Source organism: Sciurus carolinensis, chromosome 7, assembly GCF_902686445.1.
Source record: "Sciurus carolinensis chromosome 7, mSciCar1.2, whole genome shotgun sequence".
NCBI classification, from domain to species: Eukaryota; Metazoa; Chordata; class Mammalia; order Rodentia; family Sciuridae; genus Sciurus; species Sciurus carolinensis.
In genome coordinates this window covers 62,090,941-62,116,696 of record NC_062219.1, presented here as the reverse complement: position 1 = coordinate 62,116,696, position 25,756 = coordinate 62,090,941, and the positions used below count along the sequence as shown (strand labels likewise).

Below are 25,756 nucleotides of genomic sequence, written 5' to 3'. Positions count from 1 at the left end.
CAGGGTAATATAATATGAACAGATTTCTAGTCTCCATAATTCAAATGCTACATTATGTAAATTCTTTTGAAATAAAGATGCAGTGAACATAAGGGAAAATAAAATATGACCCTAAATCTTCATTAATTATTTCAGTCTGACTTGTCAACTTAACACTTTGCAAATTATATTCTTCTGCAGCCAAGAGAAATATTAGTTACAACTTAAAATAGCAATTTCTTTATATTAAAGAATCTATCATGTCTTGTTCATTAAAATAAACTATTTTTCTTTTTAAGAAGTTTCTGTCTAGAGGTTTCAATAGAAGTCATTACAAGATTTGAGTCTATATAAACATACTTGATTTTATGGTTTGTTAATTTGGTTAATTAATTTAAATAGACTCATGAAAATTACAACTAACAGAATAGCATTGTTTCATTTGGCAGAAATAATTCCAAATCAATCTTGGAAATTCTTTTGGTAACTGAGAAGCAGTTAAATGAGCATGTGTCATTAAAATAAAATGCTGAGATTAAAGTCCACAAGAAGCTGAATTTAAATTAGATTTCTTTATTTTTTAAATTTCAGGATTGTTAAATTATGCATTTAAAAACTACTTTACATATTTATTTTTAGTTTAAAAAGTCCTTTCATTTAAAAAATATATGACAGAATCAGTACTGGACTAACAGAAACAGTATGTGAATTTGAATTCTAGTCCTGTTATCTAACTTATCAAAGTATTCTTCACATAAGGCCATTAAAATTTAAAAAGATCAGATAACAATCATTCAAAATATTAGAACAGGAAAATAACTAAAAATTGTTTCAGATTGTATTCAAAGGAAAGAGCAACATATTATTTGAAAAAGAACAAAAATTCTGCTTTGAAATACTAGTGAATAGCAGTGTGATTTAGAATGAATTATTTAATCCCTTCAAGTCTTACTTCCCCCAAGAACACAGATGAAGAGTTACAATATATCATAGGATTACTCTAATGATCAAAGGATATAATGTAAGTAAAACACTATATTTATGAAAGGAAAGGCTCTCAAATTTCAAAAAGCTTCAAACTCACCTGTCAGTCTTGTTAAAAATACAGATTACCTTACCACCCTTTCTGATAAAGTGGGTCTGGGCAAGCCAAGAAACTGAACTTCCAACAAGTATCTAGGAGATCCTACTACTCTTATTCAGGAACTCTGAGAACCTCTGTTATAACTAAGAAGCAACTGCACCATTATTAGGATAATATATTTAGTCTAAAAGACTAAATATAGAATAGTGCAGGTTATAAAATGACATCTACATAAATATTTCTTTCTCACTTATGTGCATGTGTGTGTATCTAACACAACACTAAATAATCCAAAACACATAAATTAATTAATGTATTATTTTTATTTTCTAATATTTATTTTTCACCTGCAAATGTAGCAAAACATGATTAGTTTTATTTTGCAGACAGGTATTCCTCTACATTTTTAAAGAATTTAGGCACAAATTTCTAGCTCTTTATAAAGAAAAAAATTCAAGAAAAAATAAAACCTTCCAATTTTGACTCTGTAACTTTCTAGTAACAATGGTTTATTTGTTCTAAGATACATGACAGCACCTTAAAAGTGGCTGATCTATTTTCCCAGTAACATTTCTCACACAACAGTATGTTAAAGTTACAAATACCGATATGCCCAAATAGCTATTTACTAAGAAAAAAATATGTATAGAACTGCAGCATAAGGAATGTGGTATCTGCAATAACTTAATATTAGCCAATAATATACATGATACCTCTACCTTTTATTTTTCCAATTCACAGGTTAAAAGTTGTTACTGAAGCCCTCTGTTTTGCACATATCACCTGGTTTTTAACACACAGTGCAGGCTTTTTAAAGACTTTTCTTGTGTTTAAAGCAAATCAGTAAAACATGACAACAGGGCCAGAGACAGAGAGATGTAAAGTGACCACATAAAAGTTCATTCCAGTAAAATGATTAGTTGATGAGCTTCCTGTTGGAAATTGTCCTTTTGGAGCACCAGTCATAAAGGATTACTAGATACTCCAGCAGTTGTGACTTGACTGAAAGTGGTTACCACTGGCTTTGTTTGTCAAAATGCTGCAAAACCTGCACTAGGGGGCTACCGAGAAAAAGCTGTGTGTTGAGGGAAAGCTGTTTGGGCTGGGAAGGCTTGCTGCTGGAAACTGCCACTAATGCTGGTGGGTATAGGAAGCAGCAGTGCCAAATCCTGCAGGCATGCTCATGGATGCAGCACCAAAGGTTGCTGCTGTTGCTCCTCTGGCATTCACATGAAATGGATTTGTAGAAGATGCCACAGAAGAACAACCAGCAGCAACAAATGCATTTGTGGAAGGCAGGAACACTTGAAGAAGCAGGTTGTGTCTGTGCAGAAGCACCCACTGGCACTGGTCCAGAAACACTGCTGCCAGCATTACTTGTGGAAGTGTATGCATTACTGGAGGTAGCTAATTCTGCCAGGGCTGCATACTTGTTTGAAGATGCACTTGAATGACTGGAAACTGAAACAACAGACCCAACCGGAGCTTTACCTGTGGTACCAAAACCACTCCCTTGATCAGCACCTTGCCCAGCACTGAAGATATTATCGAAATTAGCAAGTGCTACATATTTGTCTGCTGTCTATAAACCAGCTTTGTTAAAATTTTACTAATAGTTGATGTTGTCTGATGACTCTGGGAAACACTGAAGGTTCCAAAATCAGCACTGCAGGATTTGGGAAAGTTAAAAAATGAGCAAAATTAGCATTTACTGATACAGCACTTTTATTTATAGTTTGGGGTTGAAAAGGAGATTGACTTGCTGTGGGGAAGCCTCCAAAATTATTTGACTCACTAAAGTGTCCAAATGTATCAAAAATCTCCATTTGCAGAATTCTGAGCTAAAATCCCTAAATTTAATAACCTTTATAAGGAGGTTTTGCAAAGTGAACTAGGAATCCAAGCATTTATAGGAATATTTGTCTCCTCCCTAATTTCTTCTTGGTTGTTTAAAACCTCCACGAATTGTATGTTTCTAGGCCTTTAGCCATGTTTTCCACTTAGTCCTTCTGCCAATTCTATCTGTGTAAATTCTACAAAACTTCATGGCCCAATTCTAATGACCCTTATTTGATTTCCCCAGTGAAAATTAATCACTCATTGCACTTTGTTCATACTTACGTCTAGTGTAACCACAACATGTACCTAGGTCTTTTCCACTATAATAAGCAGAATAAAAAGACACCACTTAATGAGTGCTTACTATGTGGCTAGGCCCAATACTAGGCACAAAATAAATCCTACTACTAACAAGATGACAAGGAAGTAATTTTATTAGAATTTTACAGATAAGAAATCTCAAGGTCAGAGAGTTTTAATAATTTTCCATTCATTCAAGAGCAGGGCAGGGAATTAGCCTCAGATTTAACATTCCACAGAATAATTTCTTTCTATCAAGTTACATTCCTTCCATAGGTGCTGCATGGGTTTTATTTCACTAATTCTGAAGTCTCCTTGTCATCCTCTGCTACTCTTCATCCAACCAGTGGGCACTCAAAAAATAATGATGAAATTCCAATGTTAAAGTTGATCAGCTTTCACAAGAACCATTTTTTAATGCAAAGATTTGAATTTAAAAGACTATAAATTAGGATATAGCTTGAGTTAATACTTTTCACTGACACCTTCATTAAAATATAGGCTATCAAGGGCACTTCTAATTATTTAACTAGATAATTAATTTTCCTGGGTAGTTTTATTTAAATTAGCAAATTTTCAGTGATATTTAATAAACTAAAATTGCCTCTGGTTAGTTTTTTAAAAAATGTTGTTGAGAAAATGTGTATTTTAATGCCATAGCAGGATTGAAAGTTAGTGACTTAAAAAAAAAAACAAACTTTAAAATAAATCATTCTCAAACAACCCCAAATTGTGGACACTGAAGTCAAAGATAGTTTCTGAAATAAAGCTACCTACATTAAAGATTAATTGAATTTATTAAAAAAATAATGTGCTAATTTATGAATGAAGAAAGCATTCTAAAGAGCCCACAAAAAGATTAGCACTGATAAAAAAAGTTTTGGTAAAGCTGCAGGATACAAAATCAACATATAAGAATCAATAGCATTGCTTTACTCTAATAATGAACTTGCTGGGGAAGAAATCAGGAAGTAATCCCATTCACAATAGCTACAAAGAAACCAAACTAATAACTGAACAAACAAAAACCTAGGAATAATTTAAGCAAGGAAGTGAAAGGTCCCTGTAATGGAAATTATAAAAAACTGAAGAAAGAGACTGAAGAAGACAAAAAACAAACAAACAAAAAGAAAAGGAAGAAAGAAAGAAAAAGGAAAGACCTCCCATTTTCATGGATTGGACAGATTAATGTTGTTAAAATATCCATACTAACCAAAGTGATTGGCAGATTCAATGCAATCTCCATCAAAATGCAAATAACATCCTTCATAAAACTTTTTAAAAAATCTAAAATTCATGTGGGAGCACAAAATAACTCAAACAGACAAATCAATATTGAACAAAAAGAACAAAGCTGGAGGCATATCAATACCTAATTTTACTACAGAATCATAGTAACCAAAACAGTAAGGTAATGGCATATAAACAGGCACATAGGCCAATGGAACAGAAAAGAGAACCAAGAAATAAAACTGTGCATCTAAAGTCAACTGATCCTTGACAAATGTGTCCAAAACACTGGAGAAAAGGCAGTCTCTTCAATACACAGTGCTGGGAAAACTGGATATACATATACAGAAGAATCACACTAGAGCCCTCCATCCTCCTTCAACATATGCAAAAATCAAATTAAAAATGAACAGAAGATCTAAATATAAGACATGAAACTATGAAACTACTAGAAGAAAAGAGGGAAATATTTCAAGACATTGATTGGTACAGACACTGGACAGGACCACAAAAACACAGTAAATAAAGGCAAAAATGGATATGTGGGATTACATCACACTAAAAAGCTTTAGCAAAGAAATAACAGAGTACAGAGAAGAGCTTCAGAATGGGACAAAGCAGTGCCAACTATTCATGTGCCAAAAGATTAATAACCAGAACATATAAGGAACTAAAAAGAAACTTAACAACAACAAAAAAAACCACATGATCTAATTTAAAAAGGTAAATGATCCGAATAAACACTTCTCAGAAGTATAAATGGCTAACGAATACATGAAAAACTGTTCACGATCATTAGTCATCAAGGAAATATAAACGAAAACTACAATGAGATATCATTTCACCCCAGAGAGAATGGCTTTTCTCAAAAAGAAATTAATTACAAATGCTGGTGAGGATAGGGAGAAAAAAGAATCCTATATGTGGAAATTAGTACAGCTGAGAGAACAATATACATCTCAAAAACCTAAAAATAGATTTACCATATGATCTAGCTATTTCATTTCTGAGTATATGTACCAAAGGAAATGAAATCAGCATACTGAAGAGATGGCTGCAAGACCAGGATTATAATGGCAATATTCACAATAGCTAAGCTATGATATCAACATAGGTGTCCATCAGTGGATAAATGGAAAAATGAAATGTGAAATATGTACAAAATGAAGTATTATTCATCTGTACAAAGAATAGAACCCTTGTCTTTCATAGCATAATGGATAGAACTGGAAGATATTATATTAAGTGAAATGAGCCAGGCTCAGAATGAGTAATGCATGTCTCTTGTATGTGAAAGTTAAAAGAATTGATCTGAATGTAGAACACTGAATAGTAAAGGTTGGGAAGGATAGTGGTGTAGGGGAAGAATGAATAAAAGGAAATTGCATATGATCAGTGCATGAACTAAGCATACATAGAAATATCACACCAAAACCATTAACATGTACAATATATTTTAGTAAAAAGTAAAAATCTATAAAATAGCATTCTTACTTTTATTATAAAGGTAGAATACTTTATACTACACTTGAATTATATCAATAAACTATTATTAAAAATTAGGTATTAAAATTATAATTTAAAAATATTCTGTTCTATTAATTTTAAGGGTAACATTTACCATTTAACAACTAGTACTTATCATCAGATATTCCCGGCTATCAACTAAATTACTAAAGCAGTTTTTTCTTTAAAGACTTAGTTAAACATCATTAGAGAAAATATAAACTACCTCAAATAGGGTTAATTTATCCTGTGCCAACTACATAAGAAAATAGCATAATTTGTTGATTAGTCTTCATGCATTAAATTATGTAAATAAGTCAAGGACAGACATCCACAGTAGAAAGAGGTGGTTCTACAATGGGAAGTTCAGAGCCAATTTTGGATTCTCATGCTGAGAATATACATTTTTTTCTAAAAAACCTAGACTTTTAAGTAAAAAATAGATTTTAATTGTCATTACTGAAATATATTTAGGGCACTTCCCTGAAAATATATTCCTCACCAATTTCTCTAGAGGAATCATTCTAAAATTTATAAGTCTGTATGTTTGAGTATGAGGAACTTTAACCTCTATATTTGATTAAAAGAAATCCACAATATATCTTGTGGATGTAAAAGATTTACTTTAATATGTACTTTTTAAAAAAACCAGAGGGCATAATCATCCCCATGTAGTGTACCAAAAATATGTATCTCCAGTTAAGCCCCTTATTAAAAAATACTACCCTATAATCAGAACATTGTACAACATACTCTGAAACATAAGAGCTAAATTTCAGCAATCTGTGAAATATTAAAACCACTAACAAAAGATGAAGTTAATTAAATGTAATTTTAAAAATACTAAATATTTTGAATGTAGTTTCACTTTACTATAAAATTTTTCTTTAACTTAAGTGGAAAAATGTTTTCTTAAGATATATATGTCCTAAGCAGGCTTTATTTTATATGTGAACTATATACATTTATGTAATTAATTTGAGACAAGTTTATTTTTCTAATTTATTATAAATATAACAATCTTGTATATGCTATAGATAAAAGTATATTTTATATCTTAAAATTCTATTTTTAAATTAGAGCACTACAGTTATATATGGTAGATGGGTTCATTTTGACAAAATCATACAGGAGTGGAATTTGATTTCAGTCCCTGTTCCCCTGGCTTTCCCTCTTACTCCATTTTCTTTTCTCCATGATAGTCCATTTCCATTCATTTATCAGCAAATGCCTTAATTTCATTATTCTTTATGGCTGAGTAAAACTCCATTGTGTATATGTACCACATTTTCTTAATCAATTCATCTATTGATGGGTATCTGGGCTGCTTTCATAATTGGGCTATTATGAATTATAATGCTTTAAACATTGAGGTCGCTATATTGTTACAGTATGCTGATCTTAGTTCTTTTGGATGAACACCTAGAGGCAAAAGAGCTGGGTCATAAAGGTGGTTCCATTCCTAGTTTTTTGAGGAATCTCTTTACTGCTTTCCAGAGTAGTTGTACTAATCTGCAGCCCCACCAACAATGTCCGTGTGTACCCTTTCCCCCATCCTCCCCAGCATTTATTATTTGTGTTCTTGATAACTGCATTTTGACTAGAGTAAGAAGACATCTTAGTATAGTTTTGAATTTGCATTTTCTTGATTGCTACAGATGTTGAACTTTTTTTTTTTAAATGCATTTGTTCACCATTTCTATTTCTTCATTTGAGAAATGTATGTTAGTTCCTTTGCCCATTTATTGATTGAGTCACTTGGTTTTTTGCTATTTTTTTTTTAGTTCTTTATATATTCTATATATTAATCCCCTACCAGAGGAGTAGCTGGCACAGATTTTCTCCCATTCTCTAGGCTCTTTCTTCACACTCTTGTTTCCTTTACCACGTAGAAGCTTTTAATTTGAATGGCAAGCCACTTAATGATTCCTGGTTTTATTTCCTGAGCTTCAGAGATCTTGTTAAGGAAGCACAAATATGATTGAGTGTTGATTCTATGTTTTTGTGTAGCAGTTGCAAAGTTTCTGGTCTAATCCCTAGGTCTGTGATCCATTTTGATTTGACTTGTGAAGTGAGACAAGATGGAGTTTCATTCTTCTACATATGGATATTCAATTTTCCCAGCACTATTTGTTAAAAAGTCTATTTTTTTCTCCAACATATACAACATATAAATATTTTTGGCACCATTGTCAAGTATCAACTGGCTCTGTGTCTTCTATTTCACTGGTCTTCATGTCTACTTTGATACCAATACAATGCTGCCTTTTAAACAAATTTACTATAGTTATGAAATATAATTTGAAATCAAGAATTGTGATACTCCCCATATAGCTCATCTTTCTCAGTATTGCCTTGGCTATTCTGGGGTTTTTACTCTTCCCAAATGAATTTAAGGACTGATGGTGATTTCACTGAATCTGTATATTGCTTTTGGTAGTATGGCTATTTTGACAATGTTAATTCTGCCTATCCAAGAACATAGAAGGTTTGTTTCTTTTGTGCTTTATAGTTTTCATTATAGAAATCTTTCACCTCCTTGGTTAAATTAATTTCCAAGTTATTTTATTTTTTGAGGTTATTGTGAATGCAATACTTTTCCTTATTTCCTTCTCATTAGAATCACTACTGGAGTGTAGTAATACTATTGATTAATGGGTTTCGATCTTGTTTCCTGCTAGTTTGTTGAATTCAATTACAAGCTCTAGAAGTCTTCTGTGAAGTTTTTTGTTGTTGTTGTTGGGTCATATCGTTGGCAAAATGAGATAGTTTGACTTCTTCTCCTATTTGTATCCCTTTAATTTCCTTCTCTTGCCTGATTGCTCTAGCTAGTGTTTTTGAAAACTATATTAAATAGAGTGGTGAGAGTGGACATCCTTATTTTGTTCCTGATTTTAGAGTAAATGCTTTCAGTTTCTTTCTGTTCAATATGATGTTGGCTTTGGGTTTGCTATAGATAACATTTATAATGTTCAGGCAAATTCGTTCAAACACTAGTTTCTCCTTCGTTTTTAACATGAATCCAGCTGGATTTTACCAAAGGCCTTTTATTCACCTATTGAGATGAACATGTGATTCTTGTCCTTAATTCTATTTTAAAGTGGTGAATTGCATTTATTGATTTGCACTTTGAACCAAACTTGCATCCCTGGAATGAAACCCACTTGATCATGATGTACTATCTTCTTGATGTGCTTTTGAACGTGGTTTACTAATATTTTATGAAGAATTTTTGCATCTATGTTCATTAAGGACATTGGTCTTCAATTTTATTTATTTGATGGGTCCTTCTCTGGATTTGGTATCAGGGTTATACTGGCTTCTTAGAATGTATATGGGAGTGATCCCTATTTTTGAGTTTCATGGAATAATTTAACAGAAGACTGATGTTCTTTAAAGGTCTGATAGAACTCAGTTGAGAATCTCTCTGATCCTGGGTTTTTCCTTCACTGGAAGGCCTTTAATTTCTGTTTCAATTTCATTACTTCATATTTGTCAGTTTATGTTTTTTACTTCTTCCTGGTTCAATTTGGGCAGGTCATATGTGTCTAGAATTTTGTCAATGTCTATAGATTTTTCAGTTTATTGGAGTCATGATACAAAGTCATTTGTATTCTTCGAAAATGTCAAAGTTAAGTCAAGAAAGACAAAATAAGTTGAAGAACTGTTCTAAATTAAAGAAAATTAAAGAGACATGACAAATAAATACAACATGTAATACCAGACTGAATCCTGGACGAGAATAAACTCATGTACAAAGGGCAGTATTATTATCCCTTTTCAATACAGATGCACAAATCCTCAACAAAACACCAGGAAACTGAATACAGCAAAATATGAGAATTGTATATTTTCATCAAGAAGAGTTTATCCCAGGAATGTAAGGTTGGTTCAACATTTGAAAATCTACCATTGTAATACATGTTAATAGAATGAAGGAATAAAATCATATGAATAGATGCAGATAAAACACTTGACAAAATCTAACACGTTTTCATTATCCTCAGAAGAAATGACAGAAAGGGAGTTCAGAATGTACACAATTAAAACAATCAGAGAAGCAAACGAGGAGATGAAAGAGCAAATGCAGGCACAGAAGGATGAGATGAAAGAGCAAATGCAGGCATTAAATGATCGCACCAATCAACAGTTAAAAGAGCAAATACGGGAAGCAAAAGATCATTTCAATAAAGAGTTAGAGATATTGAAAAAAAACCAAACAGAAATCCTTGAAATGAAGGAAACAATAAACCAAATTAAGAACTCCATAGAAAGCATAACCAATAGGATAGAATACCTGGAAGACAGAACCTCAGATATTGAAGACAAAATATTTAACCTTGAAAACAAAGTTGAACAAACAGAGAACATGGTAAGAAATCATGAACAGAATCTACAAGAATTATGGGATATCATGAAAAGGCCAAATTTAAGAATTATTGGGATTGAGGAAGGAATAGAGAAACAAACCAAAGGAACGAACAATGTATTCAATGAAATAATATCAGAAAATTTTCCAAATCTGAAGAATGAAATGGAAAACCAAGTACAAGAGGCTTATAGGACTCCAAATACACAAAATTACAACAGACCCACACCAAGGCACATTATAATGAAAATACCTAACATACAAAATAAAGACAGAATTTTAAAGGATGTGAGAAAAAAGAACCAAATTACATTCAGGGGGAAACCAATATGGACATCAGCAGATTTTTCAAACCAGACCCTAAAAGCTAGAAAGGCCTGGAACATTTTTCAAGCCCTGAAAGAAAATGGATGCCAACCAAGAATCTTATACCCAGCAAAACTTACCTTCAAATTTGATGATGAAATAAAATCATTCCATGATAAACAAAAGCTAAAAGAATTTACAAAAAGAAAGCCAGAATTACAAAACATTCTCAGCAAAATATTCCATGAGGAAGAGATGAGAAACAAAGAAGCAAATCAGCAAAAGGAGGAATTATCCTAAAGAAATTATCAAATAAAGGAGGAACCAAGTCGTGTCAAAAAATAAATAAATCAATAAAATTTTAAAAAATGAACCAAATGACCAGAAATACAAATCATATCTCAATAATAACCCTGAATGTTAATGGTCTGAATTCATCAATCAAAAGACATAGACTGGCAGATTGGATTAAAAAGAAAGATCCAACAATATGTTGCCTGCAAGAGACTCACGTCATAGAAAAAGATACCCATAGACTAAAGATGAAAGGATGGGGAAAAACATACCATGCACATGACTCAGCAAAAAAGCTGGAGTATCCATCCTCATTTCAGATGATGTGGACTTCAAGCCAAAGTTAGTCAGAAGAGATAAAGAAGGACATTTCATACTGCTTAAGGGAAGCATAAATCAGCAAGACATAACAATCATAAATATCTATGCCCCAAACAGTGGCTCATCCATGTATGTCAAACAAATACTTCTCAATTTCAGAAACCAAATAGACCATAACACAATAATACTAGGTGATTTTAAAACGCCTCTCTCACCTCTGGATGGATCTTCCAAACAAAAATTGAACAAAGAAACCATAGATCTCAATAACACAATCAATAATTTAGACATAAAAGACATTTATAGAATATACCATCCAACCAAGAGCGAATACACTTTCTTCTCAGCAGCACATGGATCCTTCTCTAAAATAGACCATATATTATGCCACAAAGCTAATGTCAGCAAATACAAGAAGATAGAGACACTACCTTGTATTCTATCAGATCATAATGGATTGAAGTTAGAAATAAATGAAAGAGTAAAACACAGAAAGTACTCCAACACCTGGAGATTAAACAATATGCTATTATATGATGAATGGATAACAGAAGATATTAGGAAGGAAATTAAAAAATTCTTAGAGGTAAATGAGAACAAAGAAACATCATATCAAAATCTCTGGGACACTATGAAAGTAGTACTTAGAGGAAGATTTATTCCATGGAGCGCATTTAATAAAAGAAGTAAAACTGAAAAAATAAACGACCTAACACTATAGCTCAAAGCCCTAGAAAGAAGAACAGACCAACACCAAAAGTAGTAGAAGACAGGAAATAGTTAAACTCAGAGCTCAAATCAACAAAATTGAAACAAAAGAAAAAATACAAAAAATTAACAAAATAAATAGTTGGTTCTTTGAAAAAATAAACAAAATTGATAAACCTATAGCCACACTAACAAAGAGAAGACGAGAGAAAACCCAAATCACTAAAATTCGGAATGAACAAGGAAATATCACAACAGACACGACTGAAATACAAAACCTAATTAGAAGCTATTTTGAAAATCTATACTCCAACAAAATAGAAAATTTCGAAGACATCAACAGGTTTCTAGAGACATATGACTTGCCTAAACTGAACGAGGAGGACATACACAATTTAAATAGACCAATTTCAAGTAATGAAATAGAAGAGGTCATCAAAAGCCTACCAACAAAGAAAAGTCCAGGACCAGATGGGTTCTCAGCCGAGTTCTACAAAACCTTTAAAGAAGAGCTCATTCCAATACACCTCAAAGTATTCCGTGAAATAGAAGAGGAGGGAACCCTCCCAAACTCATTCTATGAAGCCAATATCGCCCTGATACCTAAACCAGACAGAGACACATCGAGGAAAGAAAATTTCAGACCAATATCCTTAATGAACATCGACGCAAAAATTCTCAACAAAATTTTAGCAAATCGCATCCAAAAACATATTAAAAAGATAGTGCACCATGATCAAGTGAGTTTCATCCCAGGGATGCAAGGTTGGTTCAACATCAGGAAATCAATAAATGTAATTCACCATATCAATAGACTTAAAGTCAAGAATCACATGATTATTTCAATAGATGCAGAAAAAGCATTAGATAAAACACAGCACCCCTTCATGCTCAAAACACTAGAAAAAATAGGGATAGTGGGAACATTCCTTAACATTGTAAAGGTCATTTACGCTAAGCCCATGGTTAATATCATTCTAAATGGTGAAAAACTGAAAGCATTCCCCCTAAAAACTGGAACAAGGCAGGGATACCCTCTTTTACCACTTCTATTCAATTTCGTCCTTGAAACTCTAGTCAGAGCAATTAGACAGACCAAAGAAATTTAAGGGATACGAATAGGAAAAGAAGAACTCAAACTATCCCTATTTGCTGATGACATGATTATATACTTTGAGGAACCTGGAAATTCCACCAGAAAACTTTTAGAACTCATAAGTGAATTCAGAAAAGTAGCGGGATATAAGATCAATGCACAGAAATCTAATGCATTTTTATACATAAGTGATGAATCTTCAGAAAGAGAAATTAGGAAAACTACCCCATTCACAATAGCCTCGAAAAAAATAAAATACTTGGGAATCAATCTCACAAAAGAGGTGAAAGACCTCTACAATGAGAACTACAGAACACTAAAGAAAGAAATTAAAGAAAACCTTAGAAGATGGAAAGATCTCCCATGTTCTTGGGTAGGCAGAATTAATACTGTCAAAATGTCCATAGTACCAAAAGTGCTATACAGATTCAATGCAATTCCAATTAAAATCCCAATGATTTACCTTACAGAAATAGAGCAAGCGATTATGAAATTCATCTGGAAGAATAAGAAACCCAAAATAGCTGAAGCAATCCTTAGCAGAAAGAGTGAAGCAGGGGGTATCGCAATACCAGATCTTCAACTCTAGTACAAAGCAATAGTAACAAAAACGGCATGGTATTGGTACCAAAATAGACAGGTAGATCAATGGTACAGAATAGAGGACATGGACACAAACCCAAATAAATACAATTTTCTCATACTAGACAAAGGGGCCAAAAATATGCAATGGAGAAAAGATAGCCTCTTCAACAAATGGTGCTGGGAGAATTGGAAATCCATATGCAACAGAATGAAATTAAACCCATATCTCTCACCATGCACGAAACTAAACTCAAAATGGATTAAGGACCTTGGAATCAGACCAGAGACCCTGCAGATTATAGAAGAAAAAGTAGGTCCAGATCTTCAACATGTTGGCTTAGGACCAGACTTCCTCAATAGGACTCCCATAGCACAAGAAATAAAAGCAAGAATTAATAACTGGGATAGATTCAAACTGAAAAGCTTTCTCTCAGCAAAGGAAACTATCAGCAACGCGAAGAAAGAGCCTACAGAGTGGGAGAAAACCTTTGCCACGCATACTTCAGATAGAGCACTAATCTCCAGAATCTATAAAGAACTCAAAAAACTCTACACAAAGAATGCAAATAACCCAATCAACAAATGGGCTAAGGAAATGAACAGACACTTCACAGAAGAAGATCTACAAGCAATCAACAAACATATGGAAAAATGTTCAACATCTCTAGTAATAAGAGAAATGCAAATCAAAACCACCCTAAGATTCCATCTCACCCCAATTAGAATGGTGATTATCAAGAATACAAGCAACAACAGGTGTTGGTGAGGATGTGGGGAGAAAGGTACACTCATACATTGCTGGTAGGGATGCAAATTAGTGCAGCCACTCTGGAAAGCAGTGTGGAGATTCCTTAGAAAACTTGGAATGGAACCACCATTTGACCCAGCTATCCCACTCCTTGGCCTATACCCAAAGGACTTAAAATCAGCATACTACAGAGATACAGTCAATCAATGTTCATTGCTGCTCAATTCACAATAGCCAGATTGTGGAACCAACCTAGATGTCCTTCAATTGATGAATGGAGAAAGAAACTGTGGTATATATGTACAATGGAATATTACTCAGCCATAAAGAATGATAAAATTATGGCATTTGCAGGTAAATGGATGAAATTGGAGAATATCATGCTAAGTGAGATAAGCCAATGTCAAAAAACCAAGGGAAGAATGATATCGCTAATAAGTGGATGATGACACATAATGGGGGGTGGGAGGGGTTGCTGTTAGGGTTAGAGTTAGGGTTAGCGAGGCGGGCAAGAATGGAGGAAGGAAGGACTGTTTTGAGGGAAAAGAGGGAAAAGAGGGGTGGGAGGGGTTGGGGGAATGGAAAAAAATAACAGAATGAATCAAACAACATTGCCCTATGTAAATTTATGATGCAACAAATGGTATGCCTTGACTCCATGTACAAACAGAGAAACAACATGTATCCCATCTGTTTACAATAAAAAAAAATGGACAAAACACTTTTTGAAACTTACTATAAAACTATTGTGATCAAAGCAATGTTGTTATTGGCATAAACATGAACATATAGGCCAATGGAATAAGAGATAAGTCCTCAGATAAGCCCAGAGATAAGCCCTCACATCTACTTTTAACATGCACACCAAGTTCATTCTGTTGAGAATGAAACAGTTTTGTGTATATGAATATTTGACTCTCACTTGGCCATATAAGAATGGGCTTTGACCTGGAATATTTTCTTACAGAGAGAAAAAGAGTAACTATAGTCCACTCAATCACCTAAAAAGAAATTAAGTTATGGTACATGATACAACCTGCATAAACCTTGAAAACATTATACTAAATAAAATAAGCCAGGCACAAAAAACAAATAATATATGATCCTACATACATGAAAAATATTCAGAAAGACAGATTCATCTAGAGAATTAAGCTGTAGGTTGCCAGGATTTGGGGACAGGGAGGATGCGTTGGAGAGATATTGCTCAATAGGTAGATAGTTTTTGTTTGAGATGATAAAAATTTTTTGGAACTAAATACTGGTGATGTTGTATAACATTGTCAGTGTAGTTAGTACTATTAAACTCTACATTTGAAAATGTTAAAATACTCAAATATAAAGGCAGAGTCATGATATCTCCAACTTATTGTCAAATGATTTAGAAAAATACATACATGTATACACATACACACAAGCAGAATGATAAACCAAAGGTGCAAAATGTGAATAATTGGCACATTTAGCTTAAAAAGGGAGTGTTTTTTTGGATTATTCCAGCAATTTCCATTTATATTTTAAGTTGTATTGAAATTAAGAGTAACCAAAAAGGGAAGAAGCCATTTTCATTAGGCCTGTTTTGTAGTAAAGTACTGTACAGAACACACACACACAAAAAAACATGGTATACATATTTGATGTGTAATTTGAGATTCAAAACAGAAATTTTAAATAAAATGAAGCCCTCATCAATAAATCAATATAAGAAAATACACAAAAATATAAATAAACCCTATTTGGAAACTGTGAAAGTACCTGTTTAGTTTAAACCTTTGTACAGCATAATAGTAAAGCATCTTCTTACTTGAACAAGAAAGGAAGACTATACTTTTGATAGTAAAGTCACAAAGAAGACTAAGTTAAGAATAATAAATTATAACAAGTGATGAAAAAAAAATCAATGGTGTGAATTAGAAGACAGTGATAGCCTGGTGAATCAAGGATAAGATATGAGTTACTGTGAAAAAGTTGAATTTGAAATGTTATTTTTATATGGACGCTAAGATTCCTGAGTATAAAATTTTTTGGTGTTGATTTTATTAACCAAAGAAAATACCTATGTAATCTTGATATGATAAATTTTAAAATAACTTTTAAGTTTAAAGCCCATCACACTTGGAAGCAAGTCTCATTTCTAACATATTAAATATTACCAGTTTATATCTTAAACATGATTTTATTGAGAGTAATACAATTATATGATCAATTATTTGACAAATATTGAGTATTTATTACATGTTAATTATATTTTGTATCTTGAATGTCCCCCAAAGGCCCATATGTCCAATATTTGGTTACCAGGGTGACACTACTGGGAGGTTGTAAAACATTTGAGAGGTGACCTCATGGAGGTCAGTTAGTCACTGGAGGCATGTCCTTGAAAGGGAAATGAAGGGAGAGAGGATGGGAAAAGGAAAAACAGTACCAGGAAAAACAGGATCAGACATAACTTTCCTATGTTCATATATGAATACAACTGCAGTGAAACTCTACATCATGTATAACCACAAGAATGGGGTCCTAATTAGAATGACTTATACCCCATGTATATATATCAAAATACACACAACTGTCATATATATCTAAAAAGAAAGAATAAAAAAACAAGTTTTTTTTTACTCAATAAAATTTGACATATTAATGGTAGAAGCAAATATCTTTATTTTAATGTATTAAACTTCAAATTTGAAGCAAAATAAAGAGGGGGTGAATTATGGGTCACTGGTCCCTTCCTCTTCCACAGTTTTCCTTTCTGGCTATGGGTACTTTTGCTCTGCCATGCACTTCTATTTGCTTTATCACAGATCCAAATAAAAAGGTCTGACCAACTGTGGACTGGAAACTCTAAAACTGTTGAGGCAAAGTAAACTTTTCTCTTTATAAATTATGTATCTTGGGTATATCATCATAGAAATAGGAAACTGATTAGCACAAGTGGTATTCTGATAATGGAATATAGCAATGCATAAGAATAAAAATTACCATTATTACCCTACAGGAGAAAAGCAAATATATAAAACATAGAATATTAAGTGTGGGCAAGGAATATACAAGAAAATGATGTAGGAAGGGGATGCTAAGATCTGCTTTAAAATAGGGGGTACAAATTAAAATCTACTGATGTACGGTTATTTCAAATACATGTAACCTTGAAAGATCATCTGATTAGAAAATTACCACTACTTGGATTTTACCAACCAAAAAATTTTGAAATGATCACAAAAAAAAAAAAAAAAAAAATCCTTTTTTTTTTTTTGTGGGTGTGTGGTACCAGGTATTCAACTCAGGGGTGCTTTACCACTGAGCTACAACCCCACCCCCTTTTATTTTTTATTTCAAGACAGGGTATCACTAAGTTGCTGAGGGTGGTCTCAAACTTGCAATCAACCTGTCTAAACCTTCAAAGTAGCTGGGATTACAAGAGTACACCACAGCAGTCAACTCTGATATAATTTCTATAAATCTAAAGGACTACTAAAACCATTACTATTTTTCCTATTATGTGCTTTCTTAGTATGCTTTGTAAACATTATCAAGTCTGTACACTTATATTTTATGTATACTTCTTTGACAAATTTTGTTACCCTTTTCAAATTATAAGCAATACAATGCAGGCAGTGTTTCTGTTTTCTGTCTTCAGCATATACAGGGCATTAAACAAATATTTGCTGAATATTCCTAGTATTTCTTTAGTTTAGTCTTTAATGTAACTTCCATTCTGATCAATAACTAAAGTTAACACTGATGACTCAAATGCAGTTCATGTACCAAAAGAGAATGTAAGTGTGTATATATTTGGGATTCTATCCACCCAAGCTCTTACCTAAAGCCAGACTACAGAAAGAACACCCAAATCACAAACATTCTCAGTGCATTAGAAGACTATAAGTCTAAAAATCTATCTCCATTTCTTGTGCTTTGGGAGTCTTGTTAAGGAAGTCTGGTCGTAGGCCGACATGATGAAGATTTGGGCCTACTTTTTCTTCTATTTGGTGCAGAATCACTGGTCTAATTCCTAGATTCTTGATTCACTTTGAGTTGAGTTTTGTGCAGGATGAGAGACAGGGGTTTAATTTCATTTTGCTGCATATGGATTTCCAGATTTCCCAGCACCATTTGTTGAAGAAGCTATCTTTTCTTCATTATATGTTTTTGGCACCTCTGTCTAGTATGAGATAACTGTATTTATATGGGTTTGTCTGTGTCTTCTATACCATTGGTCTACCTGCCTATTTTGGTGCCAATATCATGCTGTTTTTTCACTATTGCTTTGTAGTATAGTTTAAAGTCTGATACCTCCTGCTTCACTCTTCCTGCTAATGATTGCTTTGGCTATTCTGGATCTCTTATTTTTCCAAATGAATTTCATGATTGCTTTCTCTATGAGGTATGTCATTGGGATTTTAATTGGGATTGCATTGAATCTGTATAACAACTTTTGGTAGTATGGCCACTTCGACAATATTAATTCTGCCTATCCAAGAACATGGGAGATCTTTCCATCTTTTAAGGTCTTCTTTAATTTCTTTCTTCAATGTTCTGTAGTTTTCATTGTAGAGATCTTTCACCTTTTTTGTTAGATTAATTCCCAAGGTTTTTTTTTTTTTTGAAGTTATTGAGAATGGGATAGTTTTCCTAATTTATCTTTCAGAGAATTCATAACTTATGAATAGGAATGAATTAGATTCATGAGTATTGATTTTATATCCTACTACTTTGCTGAAAAGCATAAGAAATAAAAATAAGAATCAATAAATGGGATGAACTCAAACTACAAAGCTTTTTTTTTTTTTTTAAGCAGAGGAAACAATAATGTGAAGAGAGAGCCTACAGAGTGGGAGAAAATCTTTACCACACACACCTTAGAGCACTAATTTCCAGAATTTATAAAGAATTCAAAAAACTTAACACCAAACTTAACATCAATAAATTGACTAAGGAACTAAGCAGACACTTTACAGAAGCTATACAATCAATCAACAAATATATGAAAAAATGTCCAACATCTCTAGTAATTAGAGAAATGCAAATCAAAACTACCTGAAGATTTCATCTCACTCCATTTGGAATGGCTATTATCAAGAATACAAACAATAATAGGTGTTGGTGAGGATGTGGTGAAAAAGGTACACTCATACGTTGCTAGTGGGTTACAAATCTGTGCAGTCACTCTGAAAAGCAGTGGGGAGATTCCTTAGAAAACTAGAAATGAAATCACCATTTGACCCAGCTATTCCACTCCTTGGCCTATACGCAAAGGACTTAAAATCAGCATACTACGGTGATACAGTCACATTAATGTTTATAGTAGCTCAATTCACAATAGCGAGATTGTAGAACCAACCTAGATGAATGGATAATGAAACTGTGGTATATATATAGATATATACAATAGAATATTATCAGCCATAAAGAAGAATAAAATTATGGCATTTGCAGGTAAATGGATGAAGCTGGAGAATATCATGCTGGGTAAGATAAGCCAATCCCCAAAAAAACCCAAAGGTCAAATGTTTTCTCTGATAAATGAATGCTGATACATAATGGGAGGGTGGGAGACAAAGGAAGAATGGAGGAATTTTGGATTGTATAGAGGGAAATGAGGGGAGGGGTGGGGGCAGGGGAAAGGAAAGATGGTGGAATGAGACAAACATCATTACCCTATGTACACATATGATTACACAAATGGCGTGAGTACATCATGTACTACTAGAGAAATGAAAATTTGTACTCCATTTGTGTAGAGTGAATCAAAATTCATTCTGCTGTCATGCATAACTAAATACAACAAATAATAAAAAAATCTATTTCCATTTTTTAATTTGTTAATATAGAGTATAGGTATTACTGAGTTCCAAAAGTTCACACAGACATACATACAAGTAAGAGAAAGTTTTAAGAAATATGTATTGAAGTCAACCTACTTTTAATGATCAATTTAATGATGAAGGAAAAACAATATATTAGTTATAAAATTCTAAGCCCCTGAATTCCTGCTTTGTCAAAGGTATTCTAAAATATCACTAAGATTGAACCCAAGTTACAATGACTGCTCCTACTTAGTCCTCACAGCATATACTTGGACACATTAATTCATATTTTGCTAAACCTGGGTCAATACGATAAAGGTAGATAAGCAGAATGAAGAATCCTTCAACATATTACAGTATCACACTCAGAAAAAAAATTTTACTGATCTCCCCAATAGTCCAGATTTCATTTACATTTGTTTCTGACAGTCCCAGACTAGCAACATCTATTCTGTAGAGCAAATTAAGCAAGACCAGCTACTCTATTACTATGCAAATAAAATTCATTAGTGAGCTAATAATTTCATTTCTACAGATGCCATTGGACTTGAAGGCCTATTATTTTTGAACATTAAAAGCTGCTCTGTCTTGAATCTGATTTCAGTAAAACACCATAAAATATATTTTGAAAACTTCCATCAGTATTTCACATTTACTTTCTTAGACAATGATCACCACTTATAATTCCTGAATTTTCTCAACTGTCACACTTGAAGTGATTCTTTAAAACAATAGATTTTTTAAAATCATGTGAGAAGAAATCTTAGTGGGTTAATAAATCAACTTTACTAATTAAAACTAAACTGTTAGAAAGGGGAAAAATCATAAAATTCTAATTCCTCTCAGATGGTCTCTTAACTGTTTCCTTCACTTTTTTAGACCCCGTTCATACAGAAGTGAAAAAATTTCAAGGCTCCATACAAATGTGTATTTTACTCTTCAATTGATGTTCTTCATTTAAAAAATGATGAAGAAAGAGAACCAAGAAAAATACGAGGTATCTACAAACCCACAGTTGAGATAATTATAGAACATTTAACAACAACAAAGGTATAAAGCAATTTGACCATCCATTAAGTCTTGTAAATCTATTTGGTTTTTTCTATATGATTTAAAAAATATAGCTGCAAAGCAGCGTGAATCAAATACCACAGTTCAAAAAAAAGAGATCATGGTCCTTGGAGAATAGGACAAAAGAACAACTGTAGAGTATGCAATGTAAGTATGTCTAAAATACTTTTTCTAAGTTTTTAAAAATAGTACACTATATGACTAAGATGAGTTAGTGAAGCACATGCCTGCCCCAGATACTCTTTGTTGAAAGGTAATTCTCCCTGAAATTATTGATGCTCCTACATGCCCAGAGCTTACTGAGCAGTGCAAACTACTGCGCTATAAAAGAGACTGTTTCCGGTCCCTCAGAGTCATTTTCTCTAATTCTAATGGTAAAAAAAGCCCAGAGACTCTTCTCTAATCTTCCAAGGAGCCAAATGCCTACTTTCCAGGATCCAGGCTTTCCCTCATTCTTAACATTCCAGGGTAAAAGATAAGTTCCTTCATTGGGAAAGTCACTGTATTTCTTTCTCTTCTAGAGCTCAGTTTCCTAATTTTAGTCCTCCTCACCTGTGGTGCAATCCATGCACATTTAGGTAGCTCATTCCCCAACCATGCTATCCTGTGGGAGCAAGGAAGGAACAAAACAAGATGCTCTCTGAATAAATACACACTCTATTCCCTAATCCAAATGTCTTGTACTTCTGTGTATGTGCATAAAATAGAGAATTAAGTTAGCATAATGTAAGGTAACTTTCAGTGTACAGTCAGATCCTTACAGTTTCAGACTTCACAGTTGTTTGATCATATTTGTGGGGAATGTACTAACTTGATAAGTGTTGTGCAATTAGGAAATGCCCACTTTATTTGTTCTAATATAGTTATAGATGTGCCTCCCATGTACTTATTTATAACATCAAAAAAAGAGATGGTTCTATGACTTTTATAGCATTCTCTTAAACACAACCTTATTTAAAACACTATAAACTTTCCCCACCCCATTCATTAAATATGCTATGAAAACAATGAAATATTAATAAAAATTTGAAATACAGACAGGACAAAAAAACTATATTGAAATATTTGGCTCTCTGTTTTGGCATTTTGAGAAAAAAATACATGGATAATTATATCAGATTTCCTGGGGACACTTAATTTCGTATTCAGCTTTCATAAAAAATAGTTTGTACGATTTTATCACAATATTTCTATAACTGTGTAGTCAACAAATGCTTATAATGGTAACTAAATTTATTAAATATATTCATCAACTTCTTAGGTCCAAATCTCAGCTAATAAAAAGATCAAGGGCACACACTCATGACCCCAGTGCCTTGGGAGGCTGATAGGCAGGAGGACTGCAAGTTCAAATACGGCCTCAACAACTCAGTGAGACCCTCAGCAACATAGGAAGACCCTATGTCAAAATAAAAAATCAAAAGGACTGGGATATAGAGCATGGTAGATTGACCTTGGGTTCAATTCTCAGTACCAGAAGAGAACGACAAAAAGAGAGCCAATGCATCTTTCTCTAAAATGAATAAACAGATGTGAAATTAACTGCTGATATTTAATGTAAAATATTATGAATAGCACTCCAGAGCATTTGTCAAAGCTTTGGAAAATTCAGAAAAATGTTACTAACAGTTGAACACTGTTTTAGTATAACTCCAATCTATATTCCAATGTAATTAATTAAAATAAAACAGTATAAAATAAACATATATGCAGATTAGGTTTCATTTTCACCAGAATACATGAAAATATTGAAAGTATGAGGTATCTGACAGAAGTGAATATTCTAAAGTAGGTTCAATGGTTTTTTATATTATTAACTTGATAATTATGAATTGATTATAATCAGCTAAATGTTTCAAAAACAAAATTAAAGCAAGTTAAATACATATATAACAACCTACTTTACTTTTCTGTACTAAGAAAATATGCATTCTATGCATTGGTTACATGTATAGGAAGCATATAGCCAAAGTACAACAGTAATAACTGTTTTGATGTGAGGCATTTTAGAGAATTGAAATAGAACAAATAAGGAAAATTACATGATATGGTCAAAAATATTAGTACCTAGTAAGAAGGCAAAGTAACTTGTATTATCTTCACATTTTGTTATTTAAAATATAAAGATGTAAAGTTAAAGAGGAGAACAAAGAAGACACAAAGAATGAGAAAGTAGATGGAAAAGCTGGCAATTTCCACAAGGGAGTCATACTCAGGAGACATGTAAAAAAGACATATCGTTGAACTACACAACAGACATAAAGCCTTGAAGAGGGTGAAATATTAGCTTCATTGTCCAAATTAAAATCCAGTTTTATTTAAGTTCCTTGTTGCTGAACAATGTAACTATATAAAGAAAAACAAGTTCAGAAAAATAAACTAAATTATTTGTTTTAGTAACATGTATTCCAAGATTATGCATAACACTCTTTTCCTTTTGATTTAAAACTTAAAATGGGAAGATAAGAAGTAAAAGAGAACTGTTGTAGTACACTCACATGCCTGTGATGTACAATTCCCATCAAGGCAACAAGGGGAAGTGAGGAGGAAGGGTAAAAAGAATTGTTATTTCCCATCAGGAGAAAGACTTTATGCCTACATATTTCATTGTCTTTGAGCAACTGTAAATGGTTTTCCATTAAAAAAAAGGGGGATTTTTTTTTTCATGAAAACTTAGGTCTGTCCTAGGAGATTTTATAAAAATTTGCTTAGCAACAAAAAAGCAGAAGATAGAAACGTGAGTGTACAAGGAGAGATATAAGTGAGTTTATATACTCAAAACTTCTAGACATTATTTTGAGAAAAACTGTTTCACAGTATTCTGTCTGTGCTGTAATTTCAGAAATCACTAGTTACAGTTTAAAAGCCATTTAAAATGCTCAAATGCTTAAATATGTGTATATACCTGTATATGTCAGTATGTGCTAGAAGAAAACTGAATATACTTTAAGGGAAGGAGCACTGGAGTTAAGACAGTGTGTGTGTGTGTGTGGGGGGGGTAATTCATTAGCCTTTTATTTTCACTTCTTTACACTGACGTACTTGTAACCAGAATACATTACTTTAGTAACTTGAAAAAACTCAAAGACAAAGGAGAAAAATTATGTCATTATCCATGAAGGAAAAAATAACACTAATATTCCTCATTACAAACTACTGCCCTTTGAAGAGAATATTATAAGGTTAATAAACTTGTATATAAAATTTCAAGAGCATAACAGAGTACTTATGATAAGGTATATTTCACAAAAATGAAAATTTTCTTTGCTTTTAAAATATAAATTATTAAAAGGGTTCAAAAGTTATTCCCTCAAAGGCTTAATGAGAATAAAAGAAAGAAGATATTAACTTGAAATAACTTGTGGCACAACTGATAAGTCTGTATCACAAAATAGCTTTATCAGATAGATAACTTAGGAGAAATAAAATAATGTACCACTTATAATAGGAAGAACTATAACTATAGGAAATAATAAGAGTAAATTTACATAATGAAATGTCTTTAAGGGCAATACATGCATTCTTTCATTGTTCTTTACAGCCCACAGGGGGGAAATTAAATACATATAAAAGGTAATAAAAGGCACCTTTAGTGGTATTCCACATCTTCAGTTGTTCTTCCCTCAGCTTCAATACTAATAATTATCTTTCTGATTTTTCTTGAAGATGTTCTGCCCTTTAATCCTTTAGGAATAAGTTCATACATAAGAAGACTACCAGCGACGGAGGTCGGATGCCATTGCTGAGCCTGCCTGCCTGCCCCCCTACTGCTGAGGGACACTGCACTTGCCTCTGTGCTCTTAGCACATTCTTGCTGGGGCTCCCCAGCTTCTTTGGAAGCTGCTGCAGGCATTTTTAATTATTCCTGAAGGTGTGGCCATCATCATTGGAAGGGCAGCTCCCTTCCTGCGACACCTACAGGAGACTGGAGGCCCTTCGAAAGAACTCAGGATTCAAGAAGAGGAGGAATTGAGAGACTGGGGACCAACTCAGAGCCAACCGATGATTTCTCCCACTGGGCGAGGATTCCTGGATGTGTCAGTAGTCCCGAAATGCAGGGAACTTCGTGGAGTAGAGTTGGCCAGTGAGACTTCTCTGCTGGAGATGTGAACCTGGGCAACCAGGAGCATTGTAGAGGAGGACTGCCCAGCAGGAGGTTTCAGTGCAGAGTGAGGCCTGGGTGGTAGGTCCGGTCCCCAGGGAATGTTGTAGAGGAGGCCTGCTCAGAGAGAGAGTCCCTCGCAGGGCCAGGACCCCCAGGTCAGGTGGTAATTCTGGGCCCCAGGAAACGTTGCAGAGGAGAGCTGCCCAGCCCAGGCAGTTGTTCTGGACTGAAAGGAGCTACCCAGTGAGAATTCCCCACCAGGTGAGTCTTCTCCGTTGGGTCGGGCGAGGCATTCCCACCAAGGCAGTAGAACCAGAGACACAGGCCCAGACCAGCGATGTCCCAGCCTGCAGTCTAGTCCCACTTTTGACTGACAATTAGTCAACAAGTGGAGGCACCTCTGCC

General features: G+C 33.5%; 1 protein-coding gene and 1 pseudogene across 5 annotated transcripts in view; both read right to left on the bottom strand.

Moving 5' to 3' along the window:
- Nucleotides 1–25,756, bottom strand: part of Ascc3 (activating signal cointegrator 1 complex subunit 3) — a 404,873-nt gene that overhangs the window by 184,668 nt on the left and 194,449 nt on the right. The gene's annotated exons all lie outside the window — the stretch shown is intronic.
- On the bottom strand, nucleotides 1,904–25,376 carry LOC124988433 (arf-GAP domain and FG repeat-containing protein 1-like; annotated as a pseudogene).